The following is a 17,504-nucleotide window of genomic DNA, read 5'->3' on the forward strand; positions in this document are numbered from 1 at the left end:
TTTAGGGAGGTATAAGGCAATGGGTGATAGCCAGGCCAGCCTTTACCCCCAGTAATTCCAGGGAAGGGAGGGAGGGAGGAAGAGAGAGTCCATGCCAGTCACCTCATGTCATTTGAAGGGTTCTATGTTAGTAACTTGGTGCTGTTTCCCCTTCATGCCTCTCTTCTATATTCAGGGACTGGAATTTCGGAAACTACATTTTCCACATTTCCTGTCAGCAAGGCTTCTATTTAAACTGTGTTGATGAGAAGCATGTATATTAGACTTGGGAGTTAGGGAGAAGCCATCGCAGCATTTCAAGGTAAAGTTTTGAGTCCTGGGAGTGACCTGTTTCTTTGCTGTAGGCAGCTGAGATCGTCAGTGGTGTCTCTCTGCAACTCCTACACTGCCCATGATTCCCAATGGTTTTTGTTGTCTCTGATTCCCAGAATTAAACCCCTTTCTACTCAAAATACCTAAAATAATTCTTGTCTTCTTGATCATACTCTTGACTTAGGATACAGCCCTTGGGCTGAGCACTGCATATCAGGTGCTAGAACTTAGTTCTAACAGTACTGAGACATATTCAGAACTAGCTCCATTATTCCTCATACCCAAATTTGGTTCAGTTAAACCCAAAGATTCAAACATCCTTGTCAAACATTATCACACAGACTTTCCTTCCCACTTACTCTAGCCACCATCAAATTGAATCTAATTTCCTTTCTTTTGCTTTTTCTCAAACCTGTGCCTGTATCTTCTGGAATGCTCCATTTCTGTTTATCAGTCTCACTGCATCTTCAACATCTCCAAATGCTCTTTCTACCTCCTCACTAAATTAACAATCTGGCTGTCCTTGAGGACACCGATTTCCCTGGAGTGATGAATCTCAGGGCCAGGAAGGAGGGCAATGTTTTCCAATGACCCAAGGCAGTTTCCAGATAATTTCCTCTAGTTCATTTGGAGTAATTACAACAGTTGAAACCAGGCCCCATCTTCTTGCTGCAGGTCTACAATTATAGTCACTTGGCTGCATGAACCATTCAACTCTTTCCTCCCCTTAATATTTTGCTTGTGATGTTTCTACCCAGGGTTGTTTTAAGTTCATCACATATAAAACATTTAGAAAAATGGCTCAGAATAAGTTCTCAATGAATATTATGATCATCATCATCCTCTTGTTTCCCTGCTTGCACCAGAACAAGTAAATACTGCTGGAAAAAATCACACAGCTGGGCTTATTGGTTTCTCTTTGAATTCATGATTTCATCCCTGAAGTTGGCCCTCAATCCTGCCCAGTCATCACTATTGTTCTTTATTAAACTTACTTTCCCATTCAAGGAGATGACATTAACATTTTCTTCTTTTTTCCCTATCCCCACCCCACACCTCTTCACTCTAATTCTCAGTTGATAATCTCAGTTCATACTTAATTATAATACAGACCCTTAAAGACAATACAGATGAATTTGGAAACTTTCTCATCTTCCTTCCACCACATCATTTCTTTTTAATGCTCCTGCCCCCCTCCTCTTTCTTTCTCCTTATTTTCACTGGGGAAATGGCCCTTCTTTAATCTTAGCCAGTCCTTCTACATGTTCTTTGCATCCCTTCCCCACCCTCTTTTATGATCCTGCTTCTCCTGTGATAACTGCTCTCCTACTGCCACCAACTTGAAAAAAATCAATAACAGAAAACTCCTTATACATATCCTCTTTCTGTTCCTGTTTGTGGAAAGACTTCTGAAGCAGTGTTCTGCAGGCTCTGTCCCTACTTCCTGATCTCCCAATCATGCTTAGTCCTTTGCAGTCTGCACTTGATCCCATCCCTCTGCAGAGACCTAGAGTGCTTCTGATGAGGTCAGTATCTCTGTGCAGCCCCATTCAAGTGGCCCTGCTTGTCCTCGTGTTTATCAGCCTCACAATAGCATTCAACCCAGTTGAATTGTTCAAGTACTCCCCTTCTTGAAGAATTTCTCTATTTTGCCTTAAGTGACTCCTTGGTTTCATTCAAAGTTCTATTCTTTTTCATCCAACCTGGGGCATATTTCTGAACTATTCTTCCAGGCCTTATTCTTTTTTTTTTTCATTTATTTTTATTAGTTGGAGGCTAATTACTTTACAATATTGTAGTGGTTTTTGTCGTACATTGACATGAATCAGCCATGGATTTACATGTATTCCCCATCCCGATCCCCTCTCCCACTATTCTTACGTTATCTCTTAAGTTTGTGAACACTAGTGTAAAGTGGAGAATAAGAGTGTGACTGAGGAGCCATATATCTGCATACACATCCTGGCTCTACCATTACCTAGAGTGTGACCTTGGGCAGATTAACTTTTCTGTATCTCAGCTTCTTCATTCATATCATTAAGATGAAAGTGTTTTAGTTATGTGATTATTGTGAGGGTTATATTAACAGTGTGCAACTTGTACTAAGTACTCAGTAAATGCTAGCTGTTGTTACTATATGCTGAAAACTCTCAGATTTGTATCTCTAATTGAGACCTTTCACCTAAAGCTTAGATTCATATCCAGCTTGCCTATTTAAGAACTCCACATGGACGACTAGTAGGATCTCCAGGTTAACATGTTGAAAAGAGAATTCAAGGCTAGTGGGATCCCCAAATTAACAATTAATTGTCCTGAATAGACTTCAGAATTCCTGATTAACCACCAAACCTGTTCCTCAGTGTTAGCTCTCCCACTCAGTGGCATTATATTTATTTATTCAGTAAAAATTATTTTTGAATGATTAATATCTGAAATTAGAAAACTGAGCTATAGGTAGAAAAATAAAACCATTGTAATGTTTCTTGGATTAGATAAAGATGTCATTAACTAAAAGCACTTTGTCGAACTTTCATGATACAAAAATCTACTCCGTGTGTGTGTATGTGCGTGTTGTCATTGTGTGTGTGTGTGTGGGGGGGGTGTGTTTGCTAGCTTAAAGTTAGGAGGAAAGTAACATGTATCCTAGAAATAGAAGATCTGTTCCCATGACTTATATTCTACAGGAATGTTTTTACTTAACCTGGACAGTTAAAACACAGTACACACAGAATCACACTCATCTTTTAAACGTGTATGAAACAGCCATATGCTATCAGAGTAAACTATAAGTATCAGTCATATCGTCATGATTACATTTGACACTTGTTCCATTTCTAGTATTTTTTCAGGAATTTTATAACATTTTCTCTTAAGTGGTGATTGATTTTCTGCAAAATTCAGTTTTGCCAGTTCATGCTATTTTTTATGATATGGACTTTTAAAAATTAAATTAATTTATTTAATTGAAGAACAATCACTTCACAACTCTGTGGTGGCCCTTGCCACACATCACCATGAATTAGCCACAGGCGCACACGTGTCCCCCAGATCCTGAACCCCCTCCACCTCCCTCCTCACCCCATCCCTCTGGGTTGTTCCAGAGCACCAGCTTTGAGTGCCCTGCTTCATGCATCGAACATGCACTGGTCGTCAGTTTTACATGTGGTAATACACATGTTTCAATGCTATTCTCTCAAATCATCCCACCCTCACCTTCTCCCGTATAGTACAGTAGTCTGTTCTTTACATCTGTGTCTCTTTTGCTGCCTTGCATATAGGATCATCTTTACCGTCTTTCTAAATTCCATATATATGTGTTAATATACTGTATTGGTGTTTCTCTTTCTGACCTACTTCACTCTGTATAATGGGCTCCAGTTTCATCCACTTCATTAGAACTGACTCAAATGCATTCTTTTTTATAGTTGAGTAATAGTCCACTGTGTACAGATACCACAACTTCCTTATCCATCCATCTGCCAAAGGACATTTAGGTTGCTTCCGTGTCCTAGCTATTGTAAACAGTGCTGCAATGAACACTGGGGTATATGTGTCTCTTTCAATTCTGGTTTCCTTGGTGTGTATGCCCAGGAGTGGGATTTTATGGCTCTTCTTCACTTGCTTTCATAGTGACTACAGATATAGAAACACAATTCTTTATGGTATATTATCAAAGGAAAGATGTTTTGGGTTCACAAAGAAAATAAATACCTTGGACTTTCATGGTCTTATTGAGTCTATGATCTTTTAGTGATCATTACAGACACCATGCAATATTATTTGCTAATCACATAGCAATCTGGAATAGTCATATTCCAGATATTGAACTAAATGATTTTTATGCATTTTGTCATTGAAGCATCAAAATAATTCTTCCAATTAAGAGTATTACTAATTACAATGCCAAACGCAGAAAATCAAGCTAATTGATTTGTTTTCATTAAGGTTATAAAGCTAGTAAAGTACACAGCTAGCATCCAGGCCTGTATCTTCCTATCTCCAAACCAGTGCTCTTTACTATTAACTTATTTAAACCTTTACATAGTGATGACAAAGAAATGGTTTATCCAGTAGTGTGCCCTATTTATATATTGCCTTTTTTTTCCCAACTGATGAGTTCTTATTTTTTTTTGAGATTTTCACATGAGCGACTTTATTAATTTTTTTTTTTTACATGTTGGACAGAAAACTTCATTACCTCATTCTCCATTATTTACCCAACTGTAAGATTCAACTTCCAAGTTCCAGCTAAGGGTTTATAAATCAGTTTTTGTTGTATTCACCATCTCTCTTAGTACTATGGTTTCATTGTATGATGATCATTTTGAAGTCTGCATTTATTGCAAAGGTAAGACTTTCCACATATTAGTTCCTTTAAAAATTTAGCTCAATTCCCAGATCATATTCTTGGGCTGCCAAAATGGCTCTGTGGCAACACTGAAAACTGATGATAAATAGGAAATGTTTAGATTGAGACTTGTGAAACTGGACTGAAGCACTTATCTTTAGATCCAATTTTTGGTGATGTATGTATTATGATTCCTGGCAAGGGAAAAGCAGTTTCTAGTGGATGGAAACCTTTCTCTGAAGTAGACTCTCACAGAAATTCCCTAGGGAGCAATGAAAAGAAAATGTTGAATTCTCGGACTTTGTTATTGAAGGATATAATAAGCAGTGTCTTCCATAGCAGCTTCACCAGTCATGCAGAAAATGTCTTTACGGGGCTGTTTCCACAATGTTGGCTTTCAATGGATGGTTAGGGAATCATTTTTACACTGTAGTGTGGAGGATATTCCCATAGGGAGCTGACATGATGAAGGCCAGGAAAGTAACTTTCTTATGACTAGACTGAGTCAGAAATAGGACTGAGGTTATCGAGCCAGGGTGATTTGCTAGAATACTTAGATTTTTTCCCCTGTCAGTCTTAATTAGCTAATCAGCATCCCATATCATTTTTTAGAAGCTCTTAACCAAATTAACATATTCAGTTAAAAAATAAAACATTGATGAAATCCAGGAAAGGAGAAAAGCTGGGTAAGGAATTAATAAAGACAGCAGGAAAACTGATGCCCGTAACACACCATCCTGAAGAGTGGGTGGAGGATAACTAAGAATTTGGCTCCAAGTTTCCTAGAGAGCAAAGAAAAAGTGAAAGATAATTAGAAGTGTCAGTGTCCATAATGAAGAAACCAACTTATGGGTAACACTGATATCTATGAGAAACACTGATACTTGTGATGCTGAGACTTGAGAGAGCTTTCTCCCAGAAGTATTCATAAACACCCTAAAATTCCTAATGACATCATATTGAGGCAATTGCATATTGTAGTGTTTGAATATATCCTTTGGAGTAAAGCGAATACATAATTCAGTCTCATCTTTCAGTGAAAGCATTTCTGTTGCCAGAGTTGGGAGTGGGCACAAATAATTTGGCTCTGATATTTAGCTCTGAGATAATGTGGTGTGTTTCAAGGGAAAAGTTAGACCAGCTAGTTACAACATATGTGAATGGACTACATATTCTTAAGATCATAAGTATTCACTAATTAAAAATGATCTTTTGTTATTACAAAAGTAGTATATGGATATTGTAGAAATCAAATACAAACAAATAAGGGTAAGAAAAATAAGAAGCCTTTTTATCCCCCCTCAGAAAAGATGCTCAGTATTTTGCAAGAAAGTCATATTATGCATAATGTTTTGTAAATTGCCTTTTCCAGATAAGTTTTAGTTAAAATATTTACTTTTTTAAGTCAAAAAGTTTTATGTCTTTTAAAAACTAGTCCATATTCCATATTTCATTCCCCAACTTTCCCCCAAATATCCTTTATATAACTGGTTTGTTGAAACAAGAATTCAGTTCAGTTTCATACATCGACTCTTTTTATGTTATGTAAAGTTTGTTAATCTAGAACAGTGCTTTTTGTCATGACACTGACTTGCAGAGGAGACTGTGCTAGTTCTCCTACATAATAGTTTATCTTCCAGTTTTATCTGGCTGTTATTCTCTTATGGAAAACTTCCTATATTTCCTAATGAATTGAAATGAGTTCTGGTGAAATAATTTTGGCTGGAATACACTGTGAGTAGCATAACTTCTTGTTGTTGTTCTACCTGGATAGGACATGTCCTTCTTGTTTTTGTTCTACATGGGTGGCTCAGTGGTAAAGAATCTGCCCGCCAGTGCAGGAGATGTGGATTGGATCCCTGGCTAGGAAAGATTCCCCTGGAGAAGAAAATGGCAACCCATTCCAGTATTCTTGCTTGGAAAAGCCCATGGACAGAGAGAGCCTGGAGGGCTATAGTCCATGGGGTTGCAGAGTTGGTCATGACTTAGAGACTAGAACAACAACAATATTATGCACCTTCATGGTGCATCAAATCAGGAAACATGTTTATATGGTTGCCCTACTCTTAGCAGTGCTCAGACTGACCTGTAGATTAGGGTGATGAAAGCCTGATTCCTTCTTTGCACAGATGTGTTTTCTCACTCAACTGTGTAAATAATCAGTAGGGTATTACTTTATCACTATATAAAATACAGTTCTCCATCAATGATTTATCTAATGGTTTTAATGAAATTTGTAATTCTTAAATGAATTAGTATTCTTTCTATCATTTGTTCCTACTGATATTCTTCCAGATTGTAGAAGAATGGGCTTAGTTGGTCTACTTAGATGCCTTGAAGTACGGTTTCTATAGGAAAATCAGGATACCAACTTAACTCTTTCATTTAATTTTTTTTGAAAGGCAATTTTATTTATTTTTTAGAAATGAAACAAATATGGATATTTTTAATGATAAAAGTTTCAATTCACAAAGAATATAGGCATCATAAACCATTAGACACCTAACAACAAAGGTACACAAAGCAAAAATCAGAAGAAATAAAAGGGAAAGAAAAACATATAGTCATAGTGAGACATATTAACATTTCTTTGAGAATAATTTATCAAGAGAAGAAAAAAATAATAATAGGAGCATCTTCAATGGTGTCATTAATAATTTAAATAAAATACATTCATATTTATATCAATTTATACTAATCTTATATCCTACAAAGATATATTTAAAATTTTGTGTCTCATATGTTGTTATTAGATGGTGGAGTATTCTGACAAAATGTGGTCCACTGGAGAAGGGAATGGCAAAGCATTTCAGTATTCTTGCCTTGAGAACCCCATGAACAGTATGAAAAAGCAAAAAGATAGGACAGTGAAAGATTAACTCTCCAGGTCTGTAAGTGCCTAATATACTGCTGGAGATCAGTGGAGAAATAACTCCAGAAAGAATGAAGAGACAGAGCCAAAGGAAAAACAACACCCAGTTGTGGATGTGATGGGTGATGGAAGTAAAGTCTGATGCTGTAAAGAACAATACTGCATAGGAACCTGGAATATTTGGTCCATGAATCAAGGCAAATTAGAAGTGATCAAACAGGAGATGGCAAGAGTGAACATCGACATTTTAGAATCAGTGAACTAAAGTGGACTGGAATGGATGAATTTAACTCAGATGGCCATTATATCTACTCCTATGGGCAAGAATCCCTTAGAAGAAATGGAGTGGCTGTCATAGTCAACAAAAGAGTCTGAAATGCAGTACTTGGGGGCATTCTCAAAAACGACAAAATGATCTCTGTTCATTCCCAAGGCAAACCATTCAATGTCACAGTAATCCAAGCCTATTCCCCAACCAGTGATGCTGAAGAAGCCGAAATTGAACAGTTCTATGAAGACCTACGATATATTCTAGAACTAACACCCAGAAAAGATGTCCTTTTCATTATAGGGAACTGGAATGCAAAAGTAGGAAGTCAAGAGATACCTGGAGTAACAGGCAAACAGGAATACAAAATGAGGCAGGTCAAAGGCTAACAGAGTTTCGCCAAGAGAACACACTGCTCATAGCAAACACCATCTTCCAACAACACAGGGGAAGACTCTACACACAGACATCACCAGCTTGTCAACACAGAAATCATATTGATTATATTCTTTGCAGCCAAAGGTGGAGAAGCTCTATAGAGCCAGCAAAAACAAGACTGGGAGCTGACTGTGGCTCAGATCATGAAATCCTTATTGCCAAATTCAGATTTAAATTGAAGAAAGTAGGGAAAATCATTAGGCCAGGTATGAGTTAAATCAAATCCCTTATGATTATACAGTGGAAGTGAAAATAGATTCAAGGGATTAGATCTGATAGACAGAGTGCCTGAAAAACAATGGATGGAAGTTCGTGATATTGTACAGGAGGCGGTGATCAAGACCATGCACAAGAAAAAGAAATTCAAAAACTAAAATGGTTGTCTGGGGAGGCCTTACAAATAGCTGAAAATAGAAGAGAAGCAAAAGGCAAAGGAAAAAAGGAAAGATATACTCATCTGAATGCAGAGTTCCAAAGAATAACAAGGAGAGATAAGATAGCCTTCCTCAGTGATCAGTGCAAAGAAATAGAGGAAAATCATAGAATGGGAAAGACTAGAGAGCTCTTCAAGAAAATTAGAGATACCAAGGGAACATTTCATGCAAAGATGGGAACAATAAACGACAGAAATGGTATGGACCTAACAGAAGGAGAAGACATTATGAGGTGGCAGGAATACAGAGAAGAACTGAACTAAAAAGATCTTCATGACCCAGATAATCACGATGGTGTGATCACTCACCTAGAGCCAGATATCCTGGTATGCAAAATCAAGTGGGACTTAGGAAGCATCACTATGAACAAAGCTAGTGGAGGTGATGGAATTCCAGTTGAGCTATTTCAAATCCTAAAACATGATGCTGTGAAAGTGCTGCACTCAATATGCCAGCAAATTCAGAAAACTCAGCAGTGGCTACACAGCAGTGGACTGGAAAAGGTCAGTTTTCATTCCAGTCCCTAAGAAGGGCAATGCCAAAGAATGTTCAAACTTCCGCACAATTGCACTCATCTCACATGCTAGCAGAGTAATGCTCAAAGTCCTCCATTCAGGCTTCAACAGTATGTGAACCATGAACTTCTAGATGTTCAAGCTGGATTTAGAATTAGCAGAGGAACCAGAAATCAAATTGCCAACATCCTTTGGATCATAGAAAAAGGAAGAGAATACCAGAAAAACATCTACTTCCGCTTTATTGACTATGCCAAAGTCTTTGACTGTATAGATCACAACAAACTGGGAAATTCTGAAAAAGATGGGAATATCAGACCACCTGACCTACCTCCTGAGAAATCTGTATGCAGGTCAAGAAGCAACAGTTAGAACTGGACATGGAACAGTAGACTGATTCCAATAGGAAACGGAGTACGTCAAGGCTGTATATTGTCACCCTGCTTATTTAACTTATATAAGGAGTATATCACATGAAATGCCAGGCTGGATGAAGAACAAGCTGTAATCAAGGCTGCCAGGAGAAATATCAATAACTTCAGATATGCAGATGACACCACCCTTATGACAGAAAGCAAAGAATAACTAAAGAGCCTCTTGGCAAAAGTGAAAGAGGAGAGTGAAAATGTTGGCTTAAAGCTCAACATTCAGAAAACTAGGATCGTGGCATCTGATCCCATCACTTTATGGCAAATAGGTGGGAAACAATGGAAACAGTGACAGACTTTATTTTTCTGGGCTCCAAAATCACTGGAGATGGTGACTGCAGCCATGAAATTAAAAGATGCTTGCTCCTTGGAAGAGAAGCTATGACCAACCTAGACAGTTTATTAAAAAGCAGAGACATTACCTTGCCAGCAAACATCCTTCTAGTCAATGCTATGGTGTTTCCAGTAGTCATATATGGATGTGAGAGCTGGACTATAGAGAAAGCTGAGAACTGAAGAATTGATGCTTTTGAACTGTGGTGTTGGAGGAGACTCTTGAGAGTCCCTTGGACTGCAGGGAGATCCAACCTGTCAATCCTCAAGGAAATCAGTCCTGAATATTCATTGGAAGGACTGATGCTGAAGCTGAAGCTCTGACACTTTGGCCACCTGATGCGAAGAACTGACTCATTGGAAAAAACCCTGACGCTGAGAAAGACTGAAGGTGGGAGGAGACGGGGACGACATAGGATGAGATGGTTGGATGGCATCACAGACTCGATGGTCATGAGTTTGAGTAAGCTTCCGGAGTTGGTGATGGACAGGAAAGCATGGCGTGCTGCAGTCCATGGGGTTACAAAGAGTCAGACACGTCTAAGTGACTGAACTGTATGATGACATTTAGAAAACTGGCAAAAAGATAAACATTACTAAATTTCAAAAAGTAGAATTATTTTTGTGATTCAGTTATACATATACACATATATTATTTTTGAAATTATTTTTCATCATAAGTTATTAGAAAATATTGACTAAAGTTCCTTGTGCTACACAGCAAATCTTTGTTGCTTGTTGCAAATCTATTTTTTAAAAATTATAAATAGAGTATTCTATTCATACTCAGTCAAACAAGTGGGATGAAAATGTCATAAATTTTTTAGTTAGGCAAAAATTTGAAAGTTTTCTAAAATATAAGTATTATGCATATTATTTATATATATGTGTACAAAGTTTGTCTACTATCCTTGATAAAGGCTTGAGAAAGAAAGTTAAAAAAAGGGATGGAAAAATTGGAAAATTAAACTAAATGAAATAGGAGCACTGAATATGAAATAGAAAATGTGAAATAAACTAGATAAAAGTAAAAGATCTTCCTGTAGTCTAGTTGTCTTTAAATATGGCTGCTCATTAGGAATGTATCGAGTTCTGTTGGAAAAAAAGGAATACCTGGTCATTTGCATTTTTCAAAAAATTCAAAGATAATTCTGCTATGCAGGTGGAATTTAAAAAGTGATTACAGTTTTTCTATTAAATGGTAGTTCTGGTGATATGGGAATTCTATTATTTTTCTGTTGACCTATCATGATACAGTGGTATTAACTGAGCAATAATAATAGTGATAGTGCTTATCAGCTTTCACAATCAATAGCCAGACAAAAAAACAAAAGGTAATTACAATTGCAAACCATAGTTGGAACATGATTAACCTAACAATATAAAATAATAACATAATTTGGGGGGGTCAAGCATTATGATATGGTAATTGCACATGTTTTCATCTGCTCTGTCAGTATAGATCTGTTTGTTGGTACATTTAATCCATTCACTTTATTTTATTTTTTATTTTTTCATTTATTTTTATTAGTTGGAGGCTAATTACTTTACAATATTGTAGTGGTTTTTTAATCCATTTACTTTAAAGGTAATTATCAATATGTATAATCTATCACTATTTTCTTTGTTGTTTTGGGTTTATCTTCTGTAGGTAGATCTTTTCCTTCTCTTGTTGCCTGCCTAGAGAAGTTCCTTTAGCATTTGTTGTAAAGCTGGTTTGGTGGGACTGAATTCTCTTAACTTTTGCTTGTCTGGAAATTTGTTGATTTCTCCATCAAATCTGAAGTACAGTCTTGCTGGGTAGAGTATTCTTGGTTGTAGTTTCTTCCCTTTCATCACTTTAAATATATCAAGCCATTTCCTTCTGGCTTGTAGAATTTCTGTTGAGAAATCAGCTGATAGCCTGATGGAAGTTCCCTTGTATGTTATTTGTCATTTTCCCCTTGTTACTTTTAATATTTTGTCTTTGTCTTTTTGTTAGTTTGATTACTACGTGTCTTGGTGTGTTTCTCCTTGGGTTTATCCTGCATAGGACTCTGTGTGCTTCTTGGACTTGGTTGACTATCTCCTTTCCCATGTTAGAGAAGTTTTCAGGTATTATCTCTTCATATATTTTCTCAGGACATTTCTCTCTCTCTTCTCCTTCTGGGACCCCTATAATGCAAATATTGTCCCAGAGGTCTCATAGGCTATCTTCATTTCTTTTCATCCTTTTTTCTATATTCTGTTCTGTGGCAGTGATTTCCACCATTCTGTCCTCCAGGTCATTTATCTGTTCTTCAGCCTCAGTTATTCTGCTGCTGATTCCTTCTACTGTATTATTTACCTCTGTTTTTCAGTTCTTCTAGGTCTCTGGTAAACATTTCTTGCATCTTCTCAATCTTTGCCTCCATTTTCCCCCTGAGATCCTAAATCATCTTCACTATCATTCTGAATTCTTTCTAGAAGGTTGCCTACCTCCACTTCATTTAGTTGCTTTTCTGGGGTTTTATTTTGTCACTTCATCTAGGCCATAACTATCTGTAATGTGGTTTTTATTTGGTTTTTATTTTAGTTGTTGTGAGATTATAGTTCTTCTTGCTTCTTCTGTCTGCCCTCTGATGGAGGAGGCTAAGAGTCTTGTGTAAGCTTCCTGATGGAAGAGACTGGTGGTGGGAAAAACTAGACTCTGCTCTGGTGGCAAGGTCTTGCTCAGTAAAGTTTTAATCTAATAATCTGCTGATTGTTGGGGTTGATCAGTCCCTGGTGCTCCCTGGTAGTTTTTTGGCCTCAGGCGACCCAACCCTCAGGTCTATCTGGCTCTGTGGTCAGGTTAATGGTGACCTCCATGAGGGTTTACACCAAAGGGGGCCTTCCCAGACTGCTGCCACCAGTGTCCCCATCCCAGTGGTGAGTCCCTGGTGACCCATGCCTCACAGGAGACCCTCCAACACTAGGAGGTAGTCTTAGGTCAGTCTCCTGGTGAATCACTGCTCTTTCCTCTGAGCCTTGGTGCATGCAAGGTTTTGTTTGTGCCCTCCACGACTGGAGTGTCTGTTTCCCCCTGTCCTCTGGAAGTCTTGTAATCAAATCCCACTGGCCTTCAAGGCCAGATTCCATGGGAATTCCCAGTCTCTTCTTAAGATCCCCAGCCTGGGAAGCCTGATGTGGGCTTCAGTACCTTCACAACAGTGAAAGTGAGTCTTTGATATTACTGTTCTCCAGTTTGTGGGTCATCCACTTGGTGGGTATGGGATTTGATTTTACTGTGGCTGTGCCCCTCCTACCATCTTGCTGTGGCTTCTTCTTTGCCTTTGGACATGGAGTATCTTTTTTTGATAGGTTCCAGCATCCTCTTGTCAATGGTTGTTCAGCAACTAGTAGTGATTTTGGTGCTCTCGCAGGATGAGATGAGTGCACTTTCTTCTACTCCGCCATCTGAAATGGGAAAAACAACTTTCACTTTAATTACTGACTTTCAAACTATGAAGGTAGCTAAATAGACATCTTAGAGAATGACAAATGCATTTTCTGGTGTCTTTTTCTGAGCATGATTTTTCTGGACTTTTCAGGAGATCTATGATTTACTAGAATTATTATTCTTTCTGTTGTTCAAAAGCTCACAGAGGAGTAGGAGTCCCTTCAAACTAGCTCTCATAACCTTATGACCAACCCCACTAACATTTGACAGCTTCTTGCTTCCTATCACCACACATGTCACCTGTACTATCATCTGTACCATCTGTACCATCCCTGCCCCAGTCTTGGAATTGACTATTTCTTCAAGTAGGAATAGTATTAAAGACTAAGACATGGCATGAGGGCTACGATGGTAATATTTGCTTCTAAAGACTAAAAATATCTTTCTCAAATGATTTTTAATAAGCACTGACAGCTGCAATTTCAAAGATGTGCTCACTGGATAAACTCTGGTATAGTTAGAATGCTTATTAAAGACAAATGTTTATTAAAAAGTAGAATAAAGTCCTCTTATGAAAAGTAAGAATTTTTTTTTTTTTTTGTTGCCATTGTTATAATGATGTCTTCTAAGTGACTCTTTACTTTTGAAAAAGTTCACTATTGAGGTTTCGTGATTTCCAAGTCTCTGAAGAGATTGAAATACCAGGAGATTGTCACAGAATCTAAAAGACATACGTAAATAAAATGAGAAGGCTATAAATTCTTATAAGGGACAATTAAATCAGTACTCTTTAAAGAGAGCGTCACTATATATTGGCAACATATTTCTTAAGATACAGCTTGATTTGGTAGTGAATATTTCAAATAAGTTTGCATCTGTATTTCCTGTGTGACCTTGTAATGGAAACACTAAACTAAAAGGGACCTTAAGACTTCCAAGAAACTCCAGATTTTTAAAGGTAGACATATTTTGAACAAATCTGACTGAACCTAATTTTTAAAAGACAAGTGGGTTCAGCAATGACTTTTTCTATTCACACACCCCTGGTCTGGAAAAATAGCTGTAAGGACAAAATCAACTTAAAAAATCCTAGAATTTGTCTGATAACTGATATTTAAGACATATATATGAAAGAAAACAAGCTGGACATTTGTTTATGAACATAAAGGAACAGAAAACAGTAAGATATCACTTTGAGGTTATTAAACAATTACTGAATGGTTAGGGCACTAAGGTATAATTTTTGAGGTGCTTTACTTTCTATGTTCTAGTTTCAGTTAAACATTTTTTCTCAATTCTTTTTTATGAACATAGTTATCAAATTCTCAGTTCACTTAACCTTTCAAGTCTTCAGGATAAGAATCCCATGGAATAATTCCACAGAGAGCCAGACACATTTGCCCAGTCTTCTTGCCACGACCTCCCCAGAGTTTCTGCCTCTGCCACCCGCGGTGGGAAACTTGCCTGCTCATCCTTCAGGCCCAAGCGGGTTCATGACTCAGCATCTCCCCCCAGGGATCCTCATGATACTAAGGCCTGGAAGCTGTTCCTCTCGACTCTCTCTGCTTCTGAACGACTGTCATTCAGACTGATCTGTGACTCAGAGTCCTTCCAGGATTTTGGGTAGCCAACTGTTGAACAGGGTTGAAGACAGAGTCAAGAAGAGCTGTCCTCATGTAGTTCTCCACATGGGGTCCTATCTTGGGGGTGCCGGCCTCAAGGGGGAGAAACTAGACCCCTCTGAAGATGGAGAGGAGGCAAGGCTGCTGCGGCTCCAGGGTCACCAGCTTGTTCCATGAACAGATTACGAGCAACACGCTCACTTATGCACTTACTCATTAAGCTGCTGCCTGGCACTGAGCAGACGGGCAAACATCACACATCATCCAAGAGGACGGTGGAGGCCATGCTTTCTGATTCATCTTCACTCCATAAACTGTCTAAATAGAGCATGCTTATTTATTATTCTGCCAAATAGACTGATTTTTATCTATAATTATTTTTTTTTTAAGTAAGAAACAGTGAGTCAACTGAAGAAAGGGCTCTGACCTTGAGCTAGGGAACTGTAACACTGAACTGAAAAAAGGGGCCTGTGGGAATAAGCCTGGGCCTCGCAGGACTGGACCCAGTCAGTGAACCTTCTCTAGAAAGTCTCTGTAGCTTCTCACACATTGCTCATAGATGGTCTCAAAGTCAGACTTGTTACCCTAATAGCGATCTTCAATAAGGAGTTGTTTCTGTGGCTCATAGCTCCCAAATAGTTCAATTTTTGCCTTGAGGTTTTTAACTTGATAACTTTTTCTATTCAAATCTCTCCAATTGATTTCATCCATATGTGGTACACAGTCAAAAGTGGCAGTCTTTTTAGGTAATCTGCTTGGCACATGACTCATGGGACTACCATGCTTTTTCATGGAAGCCTGTCCCCTGATAATCAGGAGAGTCTCCTAGTTCACACGTGGTTGTCAATGCATGGCCTATCCTCCAACTGTCTGAAATGGTTTAATCAATTACAGGTTTCCTAAAAACTGCTTCTGCAATGGGTGATAAACAGATGTTACCGAGACACACAAAGAGCACCAATTTGCTCATCTGCTAGGACACCCTGCTTCCCTTAATTAAGTAATAATTAAGATGCCTGAATGAATGACATTCTTGCCTTTGCATTAAACTGAAATTAAAGGCAGCAAGTCTTCAGTTCCCAGCCAATTTAGTTATTACGTTTATCAGAGTTTAACAAAGTCTAAGAATAGGAGAATTGTGCCTAAGTTCAGTTTTCTTTTCTTATGTGGTATTTTTGTTGGGACACAGTTTTGAAGTTTGTGAAAAATCTTATAATTTGAGGGCCTTAGTTATCAAAAGGCCAAATCTATATGTTTGGCCAACAGAGAGAAAATGGAACTCTTTCAATTCAGAAATTTCTGCCACAGTCATCATTGAATAATGTCTCCAGAACTTTTTACTTATCTTTGTATAAAGAAGCAGAATATAAAAATGTTTATATTTAATGAATGCTTTTTTTGGATTCTTTTTGAAATGGATCCTTTTCACTTTGCTAGAGCTTTAAATTTCTTAGACTTAAACTGTATAGTTATTTTCTAGTCCTCTATTGTCAGGGTAGGTTTTATATCATCTTTTTTGTTTCTTTTTTCTTTTGTACTTTTTAATTTGTTTTGTGGCTTGTGATTGATGGGTAAATATTTCTAAGAAATTTGGGGAATAGAATGATGCAGATTATTTGGAATAGATATTAATTATTGTTCAGAGAAACCCACATTCCACTTCAGACTTCTGAGGTCTGCCCACCTTCAATCATGTTATTTCAGACATGAGAGTTTAAATTCAATATAGAATAAAGATAAGTAAAAGAAATAATTTATGTAAGTAAGGAATACTTTCTACTTAGTGTCTATGTTGTCCATCTGATAGAAGGACATACATTAGAATACTTAACTATTAAATAAGAAATAACTTGCCCTTCACATCAAATTGAATAGCTATAGGTTCAAATTAGAGATTGTTGGCTAAATATTATTCTCTTTGATTCATATCTCTTAACCACAGGCATGTGTATATCTTTATGCACACTATATGTCTGTTGTCTGTTACTATGGGCTGAAGACTAAAAACCATGTTATTAAACTCCTTCAACCCCAGAATTCCCTGAGGCTAGGAAGGAAATTAGGGACCTCCACTGTCCCAGGAAAGTGTTCACCTACTTTTAAAACTATTTTGCTACTCTCTGATACATGGGAGTCTTCATTTCAGTTTTTATGAAGCCCTTGGACTCAACTGTCTCCATGTTTTCATTTGAGGCCATTCTCAAGATTCACAAACGACATGTTCATGCTCCAGGCAGGGTTGATGCGTTGTCTTCATACCTTACGTAGAAGCCTTGGTGTCAGTCACACCACAAAACCTCACAAGGATGAGGTCAGTTTGTTCTGAGTAGCACAGTGCTAGGAGAAACTTTTCATTATGTTCCCTACAGTTCTTTAAACAACCAAAACATGGTTCATCCATAACTAATTCTTATGATTTACAATGCTGAGGGTTTTAACAACAATATTTGCTGAATAATACAGTAAATTTAACAACCTCTTACTTCTAATTTGAGAATATTTACATTCCAGATGAGAAATTATATTAATAGAAA

At 37.6% G+C, this 17,504-nt stretch overlaps 1 pseudogene; it reads right to left on the reverse strand.

Moving 5' to 3' along the window:
• The window catches only part of LOC133048021 (uncharacterized), a 62,775-nt pseudogene extending 45,607 nt beyond the window's left edge, over nt 1-17,168 (reverse strand).
• Nucleotides 17,169-17,504: the final 336 nt, after the last annotated feature.

The sequence above is a fragment of the Dama dama genome, chromosome 28 (assembly GCF_033118175.1).
Source record: "Dama dama isolate Ldn47 chromosome 28, ASM3311817v1, whole genome shotgun sequence".
Classification (NCBI taxonomy): Eukaryota; Metazoa; Chordata; class Mammalia; order Artiodactyla; family Cervidae; genus Dama; species Dama dama.